The sequence below is a fragment of the Artemia sp. Qi Xiang Cuo genome, chromosome 5 (assembly GCF_049724085.1).
Source record: "Artemia sp. Qi Xiang Cuo chromosome 5, ASM4972408v1, whole genome shotgun sequence".
Classification (NCBI taxonomy): domain Eukaryota; kingdom Metazoa; phylum Arthropoda; class Branchiopoda; order Anostraca; family Artemiidae; genus Artemia; species Artemia sp. Qi Xiang Cuo.
This window is the reverse complement of record NC_142798.1, coordinates 964,383-976,013: the sequence shown is the minus strand read 5'-3', so window position 1 is coordinate 976,013 and position 11,631 is coordinate 964,383. Positions and strand designations below refer to the sequence as shown.

At 34.7% G+C, this 11,631-nt stretch overlaps 1 protein-coding gene across 1 annotated transcript in view; it reads left to right on the top strand.

Moving 5' to 3' along the window:
- The first annotated feature begins 691 nt into the window (after positions 1 to 691).
- The window catches only part of LOC148951699 (uncharacterized), a 95,689-nt gene continuing 84,749 nt past the window's right edge, over positions 692 to 11,631 (top strand). The window contains exon 1 of the mRNA XM_089088669.1: positions 692 to 837. The gene's annotated coding sequence lies outside the window, so the exon portion shown is untranslated. The remainder of the gene's footprint in view (positions 838 to 11,631) is intronic.

Sequence of the window (11,631 nt, the reverse complement as noted above, 5' to 3'; positions counted from 1 at the left end):
AATATTCAAATATATGAATTGAAAGTTTGTGTAAGCTATGGGGTTTCATAGGGCTAACGAGATTCTTACCCCCCCCCCCCCCCCTAATGCTAAAACCTTGAGAATAGAAAAACTATCAACCATTCCTCTCTTCATGACCCAAAGTGTCAACACAATTCCTTTAAACGTTCTTGAGATTTCGGAGATACACCCTTTTGACACCCTTAGCGATCTTTAGATTTATTTCAGCTTCCAACTCAATATACCCACACAGTTTGAACTTAATACCCTTAGGTGTTCCTTAGATATTAATGATATGCCCTTTCGCTGAAATTACATGCACACAGCGTCTTTTGATTTAGTTTCGTATCCCGAGAAAAGCAGCGTAGTGCACTTAGTTTACCTGAAATATTCTAAAGATGCCCAAACTCAATTTAGTGTGATTATTTATTTTAAATGCAGTTCGTTTTTGGTTTCATTTACTCTTTGATAGTAATTTCAGTCCGTTTTAATATTGAGTCAATACGCGTTTTTATTTCGGTTCGTCATAAACTTTGACATGGCTCTTTACTTTTATCTGAAAAACTTGTACAGAATGTTTTATTTAAGATTAATAAAATAAGAAAGGGATTCAACTATAGTTACCCTTGCAGCTGTTGGAGCATCACGTCCCATGTGTTTTAGAATTGGCAGTAGATGCTGTATCTTTGTTTCCACAGGACAAGATAAACTCTGAATTTTTTCAGCTATTTTGTCAAATAATTGTATGGCAAATACCCTGCAAAAAAGTATAAATGAATACTTTAGGATGAAAAATCAAATCTGTCTAAGGACCAATGTAGTCACAGCTGAGTAATGGTACATCTTTTTGTTTCTATTAGTACCCTCGCGTTTACTTCTGTCTAACATTTACTTATTACTATCTTTAAATTTCATAAATACTGTCAAACCAAATAAAAAGCTAACAAAATAGCGATAGTAACAAAAATATACATTTTAAAAGTTATAAATCCAAATTCTGGAAACCCACAGCCCCCTCCTCCCCCAACAATTCTCTGGTTAGAATAAAATTATAAGAATTCCAGCTTTGAGAAAAAAGTTCTCCTTCCGGAACCCCTGGATTAAGCCAAAGCATCACAAGAAAAAATACTTCAAGAAGAAAAAATTGCAGTGGGGTTTTTCAAATTACTTGATTAAGAAATTATTCACTAGTACTCCCGTAAAAAAAATGTTTTCTAGAAAACTTACTTTTGCTTTAAAACAATTTTCCCAAATTCCAGTTACTCCCTCAGGCAGCAATTATCCATTGCAATTATTTATTGTAGCGTCATTTATTGAATTTTTATTATCTGTCACTGATTGTCAATTTTTGGTGTGCCCAACCTAAGGCCTGTGTTCGTAAAATATTGTTAGAAACAATTTGAGTGGCAACTGTGTTTTCATTAAAAACAAGATAATTCTTACTAAAAACTGTTAGGATTCTAGCAATCTGAAGAATTTCTTTATCATTTCCGACAAATCAAGAATCAAATTTCGACTCAAAATTAATGTAGGCTACTCAACATTTTTGTCAGCAGAAATTTTGAACAGATACCCCCAGCACTCTGAAATTCCCAACTTTTACTTTTGCATAATAAAATCCTTGAATTCCTGTAACTGTTGAACAGTACACTTTCTAGAGCATTTTCTAGAATAGTACGCTTTCTAGAGCTCTTTCTAGAATGGTACGCTTTCTAGAGCATTTTCCTAACACACGCTTTACGTTTTCAGGTCAAAACTAAATATACAGGAATTTTTGCTCCCTGAAATTTTTATTCTCAGAACCCTAACAAATATACCCTAATAAATAGTACCATATTATAAATACAAGTAACTTTTTAATGGCACATTTTTCAGCAGCACATTTGAGCTCTAAAAGTAAGCTACCCATTTTCACGTTAAAAATAAACAAGCAATATTTTTAACAGCTCCGTTTTCAGAAGATACCCTCAAATCCCCAAGTTCCGGACTTTGATTTTTGAGTTAAAAAAAACTTGAATTCCTGTAACTTTTTAATAAAATGTTTATGAGAATAATTTTTTAGAAAAAAATTATTAGAAAAATTTTTTAGAAAATTTTTTTAGAAAATAATTCTTAGAAAACAATTCTTACTAAAGTTGCAGAATAATTGTAACCTAACAGATTAGGCATGCAGACCCACTATACTTTAACCCCACCCCATCCCTCAATTTGAAAATAAACAGCCCAAACTTGTTTCTATAGTGTTATATGTTTATATTACTTTGGTATGTTTCATTAGGATTGAGCATCAGAGAAACATATTAGAAGAATATTAGGTAAGGGGTATATTAAACAAATACCCAACAAACTTAACTTTGAATGAAGACATGCGGTTACACGATTGTCAATCATCAGTAAAAACAGCATCAGTAATCATTTTCCTTTCCTATTTTAACGGCCTGAAAACACTTTTAAAAGGCATTACTGAACTTACCATAAGATGAAATAAGTTTAGAGATACGTTTTAAAGACAGCCATTATTCTGATTTCAAGTATTTTTCGTTATAGAGTGGCCCTAAATCAGTTCTTCTGCAATTTATAAGGACTTAAAAACGGTTTTACCATTACGTCTAATCATACCATAATATAGAAAAATATTAGCAACCAGCAGAAATTTTGAAGGACAGGATCTATTCTGTTTATGAGCATTCCACTATTTGAGTGTAAACGCTTAACCGTTTCCCAGTAACTAATTATACAAGATGCAAAACCGTTTCACCCTTTTTTCCAAATTTAAAATTAAAAGAAAAATAAGCACCAAATTCTTACTCAGATTTACTGGCAAAAGCTTCTGCTGCTGTTGCACAAGATGCAACACCGTTTCACCACTTTTTCCAAACTTAAAATTAAAAGAAAAATAATTACCACAAATTCTTACTCAGATTTACTGGCAAAAGCTTCTGCTGCTGTTGCACAAGATGCAACACCGTTTCACCAATTCTTCCAAACTTAAAATTAAAAGAAAAATAATCACCACATATTCTTACTCAGATTTACTGGCAAAAGCTTCTGCTGCTGTTGCACAAGATGCAACACCATTTCACCAGTTTTTCCAAACTTAAAATCAAAAGAAAAATAATCACCAAAAATTCTTGCTCAGATTTACTGGCAAAAGCTTCTGCTGCTGTTGCACAAGATGCAACACCGTTTCACCAGTTTTTCCAAACTTAAAATTAAAAGAAAAATAATCACCACAATTTCTTACTCGGGAGTGGAGGCAGGTAGTTCAAAATCCAGGACATATCCCTTCCCAGGACATACTTTGGCCTGTAGACCCATTCCTGAAAATGTCAGTTTCCTAACCTAGCCAGATTCCAAGATGGACCAAAGTAGCTGAAGTAGAATTTTATTTTCTAGTTTATGGAGGATGTTTCCTTGGGGGAAGGGACATTTCTATGAAGGGGGCGAAGGATTTCCCAGCATTTCTTAGAAAAACAATCAGAAATTAAATAGAAAAAATTAAGTTTTTTTCAACTGAAAGTAAGGAGCAACATCAAAACTTAAAAAGAACAGGAATTGTTATGTATATGCGGGGGTTCACCCCCTAGTCAATACCTTGCTCTTAGCGCTAAAGTTTGTCTTACTACTTTCAAAAGAGCTATCTATTCTAATTAACCGACCTTTGTGATTCAGGGTTTTGCGTTTCAAACAAAGTTTGAACTTTAGCTTAAAGGGCGAGTTATTGACAAGGGGGTGAACTCCCTAATATGCGTAATAAAAACATACGAATATAGAAGTTCGTTACGTAAATTAATTCGTAAGTTACGTAAGAACAAAATTTCGGGAAAGGCATTTAGCAAAAAAAAAAAAAAAAAAAATAATAATGTGCTAATCTCGCTTTGATTTTTCATGTACAGTGAGCCAAAATCAAAACTTCATTAATTCAAAAATATTCAGAAATTAATTTAAAAAAAAACAGTTTTTTAACTAAAAGTAAGGAGTGACATTAAAGCTTAAAACGAACAGAAATTATTCCTTATATGAATGAGTCTGTCCCATCCTTAACGCCTCGCTCTTTAAGCTAAATTTTGACTTTGACTCAAAACTTTATTTTTTAAAACAATAAAAAACATTAGCGTAAAGAGCGAGTCGGTGAGGAGGGGACAGACCCTGTAATATACGGAATAGCTTCTGTTCATTTTAAGTTTTAATGCCACTCCTTACTTCCAGTTAAAAAAATCTTTTTTTTTAATTCATAGAAGAACCAGAAGTACGTAAATGGTGAAAACGCGTACATGACATTTAGCCGTGTCATCGAACTTCGGCATTTATTTTAATTGCTTAATTGGATAGAATGCTTTTTGAAGCCAATCCTAATATTTTTCACTTAAATCCTGTGTCTAGTGTTTCGCAATGGGTGGACTTGAGAAACTGTGAAGACTATTTTCTCGGAATAATGAAAAGTGTATATACCATACGCGTGTTTACATTTGGACAACCGTACAGCACACTGCTTGCTAAAGATTTTTCTAGCAGAAAAATGAAGGAAAATTACACTTGAATTCAAGCAGTGCATTAGGCAATTGGTGACTCTGGTCCTGTTTTTGTTATCAGGAAATAGTAGCACTAAAGTGCTACATTTTTACACGTCTTCCAAAATAATGCTATATTTTTCCAAAGGGAGGGAGAGGGGAATAAAAAAATTTTGTTTAAAAATAGTTGATTTTTACATTTTACAAAATATCCTTCCCGTGGACTTACTCTAACGGCTAACCATGGAGACCGTCAGTCCGCCCCTTGCGAACGAGGACGCGTCCACTAGGCATACTTTTGTATCTTTAAGGGGCTTTTTTGTAATGCTATAAGGTCATTTGGGGTCACTTCCATAGTAATCTTCGTATGTCCGTATGTTAAACATCGGCCCCCGTGTTCAGTACTGTCAGTATAGCCTTTTAAACCAGGCATGTAGACAGTTTCCGCCCCCTGTCTCCGATATCTCAAGATTTGTACGATTTTCGCACCGTTATTTTTCGATGTTTTGTGCTTTTTTGTCAATTTAAACTTACATTCAACCCCCTTCCATTCCTTCTGAAATGAACGCAGTGTGTAAACCTGCCCTGTGAATGAAAGTAAAGTTAATCTGAACTTTTTGTTTATTTTTCCTGGCATATAATTTCATAAATATATTACAATTTTATAACTCATCAATTGTATTTAGCTGTATATCGTCTACAAATTTAGCTGTATATCGATCGTATCGACCCAGTGGTCCTACAATATCAGGAGATGAAATTTCTGTTCGAACGGAAATTAAAAGTTCTAGTGCCCTTTTTAAGTTTCAAAAATGGAGGACAACTAGGTCCCCTCCCACGCTTATTTTTTCCCAAAGTGACCCTATCAAAATTTTGAGAGATCCATTTTGTTCAGCATGGTCAAAAATATAATAAATATGTCTTTTAGGACGACTTAATCCTCCTAGGTCCCCGGAGGGAGGGCTTAAAACTATGAACTTTACCCCAGGTTAACGTATTGCATTGGGTATTGGAAAGTGTAAAGCCATTTTCAGGGGGGAATTTTTTCTGGGTTTGTGGAGGGGGGGTTCGGGTGATATGTGGGAGCATCTGTCCATGGAGGAAGTTTTCATGGGGGAAGGCAGATTACTGTGAAGGGGGTACCGGATTTCCCAGCATTTTTTAAAAAAAAGGAACAAAGATTAAATGAAAAAAACAAGTTTTTCAACTTGTTTCAGCATTATGTAAAAAATTATCTTTAAATTAAATTTTAAAAAACAAGTTTTTTAACTGAAAGTAAGGAGCTACATTAAATGTCAAATTTTTGACATGTTAACTGCTATAGAGTTGGCAATGATAATATGGTTTTCATTGTGTTTACAATATTAAACTTTGTTTTTTGGGGGGTATAGGGGAGGGGGAGAGAAGGGACCTAGGTTAGGTTATGTATTTAATATGCGCGTTGATTTACCCCCCCCCCTCCTATTGTGGAGATATATAGCTCAAATTTGTGTCTAAACTATTATATGTTCATCCTATTTTATTTTATTAGCACTAATCAAACTTAGCACTATGTAAAAAAGTCCGTTTAGTACAGGAGTACCCAGTTTTGTTGTACTTCATTTAAGCAGATAATCTATTTTGCAAAATTTTACTTTTACAACCTAAAGATTTGTAAAGGTCATCAAAGGTCAGAGCCATCTAGAGAGAGAAAGAGTGGAGGTAGTCAGAGGCAATGCCATAGCATTGCCTATAGTAAAGGCCATAAAGCTCCAATGTTTTATTATTTTTTTTTTCCCCAGAGGCACTTCATATGGAAGGGGTTGTCATAGAAACTTCAAAGGGGGCTCATTCAATCGGAAATCAAGAGTTCTAGTGCCCTTTTTAAGGGTCAAAAGTGATTGGAAGGCAATTAACACCCCTTCCATGCCCACCAGTTCCCCAATGCCCACCAATTTCTATGTAAATAATACCAAAACATATAATTTTTTTTCACAAAAAAAAAAACATAGGCTTCTGCTGGTCAAAATCACACTAAGCAGACTGTCCCAGTGAAAAGTAACATGCCAGTAGTAGGTTTAAAGCCTAATTTAATCAATTACCTATTTAATCATTTATATTAATCAATTTATTTAATCAATTTAATCGATAATGCCAAAACATATAATTTTTTCACAAAAATACATTGGCTTCTGCTGGTCAAAATCACACTAAGCAGATTGTTCCAGTGAAAAGTAACATGCCAGTAGTAGGTTTAAAGCCTAATTTAATCAATTACCTATTTAATCATTTAATTTAATCAATTTATTTAATCAATTTAATCGATAATGCCAAAACATATAATTTTTTCACAAAAATACATTGGCTTCTGCTGGTCAAAATCACACTAAGCAGATTGTTCCAGTGAAAAGTAACGTGCCAGTAGTAGGTTTAAAGCCTAATTTAATCAATTACCTTAGATCTGGGGCAAAGCTCTTGCTTTGCTTGTATTAAGAGCCATAAGCCTTCAATGTATTGTCTTTGTTCCAGAGCCACTTCATATGGAAGGATGATGCAAGAAATATCAGAGGGGGGGCTCATTCAATTGGAAATCAAAAGTTCTAGCAATATCTTTAAGATTCAAAGGTGATCGGAGGAAAAACACTCGGGTGCTTTGCCCTACTTTTCCAAACTCTCCCCCTGCCCTCCACTGACACACGATCAAAAATTTGAAACATCGATTTTGTTTGGGATTTTAGATTCAATCAATAGTCAAATATTCAATAAATATAAGTCCGGGGATGACAAGACCCCCAAAATCTCAAGAACCGAGGCCCTAAATAATATAAATACGTAATTGTATAAATATACGTTTTATTATGGAAGGCGGGGGGCTTTTACAATATATCAAAAACAGACCGTGGTAATAAGCTGTAACTTTCAGGGAATGTCGAGAGGATGTCGAAATAAATTAAAAGACAATGTGTGTGTCCAGGTTCTTAAACGGGCATTTTAGTAAAATCTCAAGAACAGCAAAGAGAATTAAGATGATAATTTCAGGGAATGATGAGGCTGAGGTTGAACAAAATCAAAAGATACTGTATGCTTCCAGGTTGGCAAAATAACGTATCCTTAGCAAAATTGACCTAGATAATAACACACTACGTACATGCGGGCTCTAAAAACAAAATATCAACGATATCCTGATACCCATCCAGAGTATGTTTTCCAGAATCCGGGTGTTCATAGACAACCAAAAATTTAAAATATTCTTTGCTTAATAAATGAAAAAAACTATTTCAATTAAGAAAAAGCAGAAACTAATTTAAGAATTTTAAATATTCGTTAGTCAGACAGAATCACAAATGAAAAAGTTCGCAGACTTGCCAACCAGCTTCTGATGACTGATATCGTTAGAGCTCGGAGGTAGAGATGCTTGGGCCATTTTTCGCAAGCAGGACACTCAGATCCCAAAAGCCACTCTACATTGGCACTCAAACGGACGTCGACGACGAGGAGGATCTCAGACCACTTTGCAACAAACATACAAGCCTGACCTGCGCAGTATCTATGCATCCCTTCCACCTGATTTGGAAGACATATAAGCAGCTGCCCAATTCAGAAAAGATGGGCGAAGTCTCGTGGATGCTTTGGGTGCCCCTGGCCGCACGGGCGGAACTAAGGTCAAAGGTAGGAAAATATTTTGAAAAAAAAATCCACACATGAAGTTTTTAAAGAAAAGTAAAGCGATATATGAAACCAAATATGAGCGAAAGTGCAAATAGCATTCTTGTGTTTAGAAGTCAGGGGGGGGGACCAACTCCTCTTTGTGGTAGTTTCTGCTCGTTTTGGGTTTGACTTTGGTCATTTATTGCAATTTCTGTTTGTTTTGGATTTCATTCATTTTCTTATGGTGATTTAAGATCATTTTACGCTAGAAAATTATTTGACTTTATTTCTGCTATTCTTTGGTTTACTATATTTCTTTACTTTTCTTTGAAAAATTGATTGATGGAATTATTACTTAATCAGTATCTGATCGCTTGCCATTGACACGGTCTTTTTCATTTGTTAAGACAAAAATATTTTAAAATGTGTCATAATGCTTTGGGTGGATGTGTACGTGGAAAAATATTCAAATATATGAATTTAAAGTTTGTGTAAGCTATGGGGTTTTATAGGGCTAAATAAATTCTTACCCCCCCCCCCTAATGCTAAAACCTTGAGTATAGACAAACTATCAACCATCCTCCTCTTCATGACCCAAAGTGTCAACACAATTCCTTTAAACGTTCCTGAGATATTGGAGATACACCCTTTTTACACCCTTAGCGATCTTTAGATTTAGTTCAGCTTCCAACTCAATATACCCAAACAGTTTTAACTTAATACCCTTAGGTGTTCCTGAGATATTAATGATATGCCTTTTCGCTGAAATTACATGCACACAGCGTTTTTTGATTTAGTTTCGTATCCCGAGAAAAACAACGTAATGCACTTTTCCTGAAATATTCCAAAGATGCCCAAACTCAATTTAGTGTGATTTTTATTTTAAATGCAGTTCGTTTTTGGTTTCATTTACTCTTTGACAGTAATTACAGTCCGTTTTAATATTGAGTCAATACGCGTTTTTATTTCGGTTCGTCATAAACTTTGACATGGATCTTTACTTTTATCTGAAAAACTTGTCGTAGAGAAAGTTTTATTTAAGAATAATAAAATAAGAAAGGGATTCAACTATAGTTACAATTGCAGCTATTGGAGCATCACTTCCCTTGTGTTTTAGAATTGGCAGGAGCTGTATCTTTGTTTCCACAGGACAAGATAAACTATGAATTTTTTAAGCTATTTTGTCAAATAATTGTATGGCAAATAACCTGCAAAAAAGTATAAATGAATACTTTAGGATGAAAAATCAAATCTGTCTAAGGACCAGTGTAGTCACATCTGAGTAATGGTACATCTTTTTGTTTCTATTAGTACCCTCGCGTTTACTTCTGTCTAACATTTACTTATTACTATCTGTAAATTTTATAAAAACCTGTCAAACCAAATAAAAAGCTAACAAAATACCGATAGTAACAAAAATATACATTTTAAAAGTTATAAATCCAAATTCTGGAAACCCACAGCCCCCTCCTCCCCCAACAATTCTCTGGTTAGAATAAAATTATAAGAATTCCAGCTTTGAGAAAAAAGTTCTCCTTCCGGAACCCCTGGATTAAGCCGAAGCATCACAAGAAAACCTACTTCAAGAAGAAATAGTTGTAATGGGGTTTTTCAAATTACTTGATTAAGAAATTATTCAAAAGTACTCCCGTAAAAAATGTTTTCTAGAAAACGCACTTTTGCATTAAAACAATTTTCCCAAATTTCAGTTACTCACTCTGACAACAATTATCCATTGCAAGTATTTATTTTAGCGTCATTTATTGAATTTTTATTATCTGTCACTGATTGTCAATTTTTGGTGTGCCTAACCTAAGGCCTGTGTTCGTAAAATATTGTTAGAAACAATTTGAGTGACAACTGAGTTTCTATTAAAAACAAGATAATTCTTACTAAAAACTGTTAGGATTCTAGCAATCTGTTCAACATAGTCGAAAATCTAATAAATATGTCTTTGAGGATGACTTAATCTGCCTCAATTCCCTGGGGAAGGGCTGCAGGGAAGGATCTTTCCATGGAGGATGTTTCCTTGGGGGAAGGGACATTTCTATGAAGTGGGTGAAGGATTTCCCAGCATTTTTTAGAAAAACAATCAGAAATTAAATAGAAAAAATTAAGTTTTTTTCAACTGAAAGTAAGGAGCAGCATAAAAAAACTTAAAAGGAACAGAAATCGTTATTTATATGTGGGGGTTTGCCCCCTAGTCAATACCTCGCTCTTTGCGCTAAAGTTTTTCTTAGTACTTTCAAAAGAGCTATCTATGCTAATTAACCGACCTCTGTGATTCAGGGTTTTGCGTTTCAAACAAAGTTTGAACTTTAGCTTAAAGGGCGAGTTATTGACAAAGGGGTGAACTCCCTAATATGCATAATAAAAACATACGAATATAAAAGTTCGTTACGTAAATTAATTCGTAAGTTACGTAAGAACAAAATTTCGAGAGTCATTTAGCAAAAAAAAAAAAAAAATTTGTTTAAAAATAGTTGCTTTTTACATTTTAAAAAATATCCTTCCCGTGGACTTACTCTAACGGATAACCATGGAGACCGTCAGTCCGCCCCTTGCGAACGAGGACGCGTCCACTAGGCATACTTTTGTATCTTTAAGGGGCTTTTTTGTAATGCTATAAGGTCATTTGGGGTCACTTCCATATTAATCTTCGTATGTTTCTTTAAAAATGTCCGTAAGTTAAACCCCGGCCCCCGTGTTCAGTACTGCCAGCATAGCCTTTTAAACCAGGCATGTAGACAGTTTCCACCCCCTGTCCCCAATATCTCAAGATTTGTACGTATTCCCACCGTTATTTTACGATGTTTTGAGCTTTTTTGTTAATTTACACTTACATTCAACCCCCTTCCATTCTTTCTGAAATGAACGCAGTGTGTAAACCTGCCCTGTGAATGAAAGTAAAGTTAATCTGAACTTTTTGTTTATTTTTCCTGGCATATAATTTCATAAATATATTACAATTTTATAACTCATCAATTGTATTTAGCTGTATATCGTCTACAAATTTAGCATCGTATCGACCCAGTGGTCCTACAATAACAGGAGATGAAATTTCTGTTCGAACGGAAATTAAAAGTTCTAGCGCCCTTTTTAAGTTTCAAAAATGGAGGACAACTAGGTCCCCTCCCACGCTCATTTTTTTCCCAAAGTCACCCGATCAAAATTTTGAGAGATCCATTTTGTTCAGCATTGTCAAAAATATAATAAATATGTCTTTTAGGACGACTTAATCCCGCAAATTCCCCGTAGGGAGGGCTTAAAGCTATGAAATTTACCCAATGTTAACGTATGGTATTAGGTATTGGAAAGTGTACAGACATTTTCAGGGGGGAATTTTTTCTGGTTGTGGGGAGGGGAAGATCGGGTGATATGTGGTAGCATCTTTCCATGGAGGAAGTTTTCATGGGGGAAGGCAGATTACTGTGAAGGGGTTACCGGATTTCCCAGCATTTTTTAAAAAAAGGATCAAAGATTAAATTAAAAA